Source organism: Polistes fuscatus, unplaced genomic scaffold (assembly GCF_010416935.1).
Source record: "Polistes fuscatus isolate 324 unplaced genomic scaffold, CU_Pfus_HIC Scaffold24, whole genome shotgun sequence".
In the NCBI taxonomy this organism is placed as follows: domain Eukaryota; kingdom Metazoa; phylum Arthropoda; class Insecta; order Hymenoptera; family Vespidae; genus Polistes; species Polistes fuscatus.
Window position 1 is genome coordinate 2,012,770 of NW_025113101.1, and position 3,677 is coordinate 2,016,446.

Genomic DNA, 3,677 nt, shown 5'->3' on the forward strand with positions numbered 1-3,677 from the left:
AATATTCTTTTAATTTTTATGTAATTGTTTAAACAAATGTACATTTATTGTAACGTTCATGCATAATGGTGACTTTGGAGGAAGAAATTTTTATCGAAAAGAATATCGCATCGAAATTATTTAATATTTAAAATATGTTAATAAATATGTAATGTTTAAGCTAATATGTGTGTTTAAATAATCTGAAACGTAAAGAGAGTGCATTAGTGCATTATAATAATTGTTAATTAATCGATGCAAGCGTATATTGTTGTTAAAAAGCTTAGAATATATGATGTATGCACTGTCCTCTTCGAAATCTGCCGTTGATCTGAGTAATTATCCTCTGTTAAAGTTCTTTTGGTGAAAGTTGTTTACAGGACCTTCCGAACGTTGAGCACGTGTATAAAAAGAATAATAAACCTATTTAATAAAATTTAAGATTAAAATGTTATGATTTTCGTATTTTTATCTATTTCATGTAATTATTGTAATGCTCCTGCGCTGTGATGACTTCGAGGATAAAATTTAATTGTTATATAAGAAAATTGCATTAGTTCATTAAAATGATTGTTTATTAATCGATAGAAATGTTTATTGTTGTTAAATAGCTCGGAGTACATTTTTTGTCAACCGTCTTCCTCAAATTCACCTTGAAACTGGCACTTTTTCTTTTATGAAAATTCTTTTATTAAAAGTTTTTTATGTAAAAAAACTTTTTTTTATTTAGTATTTTTATTTTCGAACGTCGTGCATGTGTATGAAAGAAATAATCTACTTAATTAATACAATTTAAGATTATAACATTTTTCAAACAAATAATATACATCAAAAAAACATTAAAATTACATTAATAATAAAATAAAATAGAAGTCAATGTGCGAAGTCTGTTATTAAACAGTTACCGTATATAAAAGCAGTACTTTACTATCTAAATGTTTTAAAATTTTCAGCCGTATAAAAAGAAAGTTCGTATGTTTTACGTAAAGATTCCTTAATAATTAAATTATAATTTTTCTTTAAAATATATTGTACATATATATATATATATATATATACTTAAACTTTAACATTTCACTTAAATATGAATGATTATGAAGACGATTATTTAATTCAAACGGTGAACAAGTAAGCTATTCGAGTGAGCCACTATAGTGGCCATCGACCTGGAAAAAATAATCGAAAAAGCCACTTTAGTGGCAGGCCGGCTAAGGCCTATATCGGTAATTGTAGTGCTCTACGTTTATCATTTCGACCGTCGGTAACAGCCACTGTCGGTAACTTCCACCGTCGGTAATTGCCTTCGTCGGTAACTGCCACTGTCGGTAACTGCCACCGTCGGTAACTGATTCCTACTTTTAAAACATCGACCGTTTTTAATGAGAGTTTGTAATTTAATAATATTGACAGTCAGGAATCTAAATACAAAATATTACCGACGTAGAGTAAAAAAATTTTAATTACCGACGGTGGCAGTTACCGACAGTGGCAGTTACCGACGGTGGCAGTTACCGACGGTGGCAGTTACCGACAGTGGCTGTTACCGACGGTCGAAATGATAAACGTAGAGCACTACAATTACCGATATAGGCCTTAGCCGGCCTGCCACTAAAGTGGCTTTTTCGATTATTTTTTCCAGGTCGATGGCCACTATAGTGGCTCACTCGAATAGCTTACTTGTTCTCCGTTTGAATTAAATAATCGTCTTCATAATCATTCATATTTAAGTGAAATGTTAGAGTTTAAGTATATGTACAATATATTTTTAAGAAAAATTATAATTTAATCATTAAGGAATCTTTACGTAAATCATACGAACGTGCTTTATATACGACTAATAATTTAAAAAATGCGTGTATCAGCTCCGATGCACGACTCGAGTTTACCCATTTAAAATCATTGTCTTTGAACGGGTACAGAAAAAAAAGTCTTACTAGATTAAAAAAAAAGACAAGAATACAATAAATACATAGAAAAATAAAATGAATGAATCGAATGCACAATCTCTTTTATACATCGCAACTTTAATTTCTATAATTTTGGGCTACTCCCTGATATCTGTAAATACATAAAAGTTATTAAAAAACATTATAAAGTAATTAGTTTCTGTATATTAAATGGATAAAAGGAACAAAGGAGAAAAAGGAGTAAAGGAATATGATGTCAATTGGAAAGTTAAAAGAAACTAATTACAATTATAATGTTTATTGTAAGCGGTCTTTGGCTAGATTTTACTTGCAATGGAATGTTTAACATATAAAATATGTTAAACATTATACTGAAAGTAAAATACCATTGCCCAGGTCTAACCACGAGGAGGTAACCGCTTCTGAAGACCCGGGATGTGCATCCTGAAGATGTCCCCATCCGAAGTAAAATGAAACCATAGAAAATGAAAGCCCCGAGAACGTTTTTTAATGAGCCCCACTCTTAGGCTCCACCCTAAGAGTTATATTCGGAAAATCCTTAGAATTATTATCGAAAATGAAGAGAAAAATTTGAAAACTGAATAAGAAACTGAAAACGAGGAGTGCATCTGAATAAAATTCAAGTAACATCAATGATTTTATTAAAAATCAATACACTTTAATATAATTTCAATATATGCACATACGGAGATTATAATTAATTAATATTTTATACATAATTGTCAATCTACTTAAATATAGTATAATAAAAATAAATGTATATAATTTTTGGTTGACCCATGGCATCTGTAAAATAAAGAAAATACATTAAAAATAACTATTATACATGTGCAATTCTACAAGAAAAACAATAAATGGATTAAAATACTTCATTTATATTGAGAAATAATTATTTTATATTACCGTTTACCATTACTCTGTCCTCTTCTGATCATCTTCTAATCCACTTTCCTCTCCTCTTGGACGGAATGGTTATATGAAACAATAAACTGATTAAAAATATTCATGTACTTATAGAAATAATTATTTTTATACCATTTACCATAACTTAGTCCACTTCTGGTCATCTTCTAATCCACATCCCCTTCCTCTTGGTCGGAATTGTTATCTGAAACAATAAACGAATTAAAAAAGTTCATTTATTTATAGAAATAATTATATTCTACTACCATTTACCATAACTCAGTCCTCTTTGGGTTCGATTCCTCCTTCTCTTGGACGAAATTTGGCATCATAGTTCATCCTGCAAAGAAAATATTAAAAGGAATCGGAAAAGGATAGGGAAAAGTAGAACTTTTAAGGTGGAACTTTTCACGATTTTTGTTTTAAGTGGTTTCCCCCCGATCGGACTAATCCACTGATTCTAATTTCTTTGACGAGAAACCTAGGCTTCACGCGACGATCGACCATTACTCTAACAGCAGACGGTTGAGGCCTGACTAACGGATAGTGACCGAATCGCCAACGCGTGTCGCTTCGGTCCCTATGCTAAATGCATACTTTATGCATATCAAATCGCGAATAAAAAACAACGCATCCTAATAATATATCGCGAGGGACCTAGGCTTCACAAGTCGACCGACCATAGTGCCAACTGCAGGACCGGTGAGGCCTGACTAACGGATAGCGACCGAATCGACTTGGTGTCGCTTCGGTCCCTATGCTAAATGCATATTTTATGCATATCAAATCGCGAATAAAAAACAAATCTAAAAGTTGTTCCACCTCAAAAGTTAAGTAAACTCACTTGAATGCATGCTAATTCACGTG

At 31.5% G+C, this 3,677-nt stretch overlaps 1 long non-coding RNA gene across 1 annotated transcript; it reads right to left on the minus strand.

The window, feature by feature from the left end:
- Positions 1 to 2,810: 2,810 nt before the first annotated feature.
- Positions 2,811 to 3,429, minus strand: LOC122518315. The gene is made up of 3 exons (XR_006304046.1): positions 3,084 to 3,429; positions 2,950 to 3,015; positions 2,811 to 2,865 (listed from the first exon to the last, which is right to left on the minus strand). It is a non-coding gene; the product is annotated as an uncharacterized LOC122518315 (long non-coding RNA).
- Positions 3,430 to 3,677: the final 248 nt, after the last annotated feature.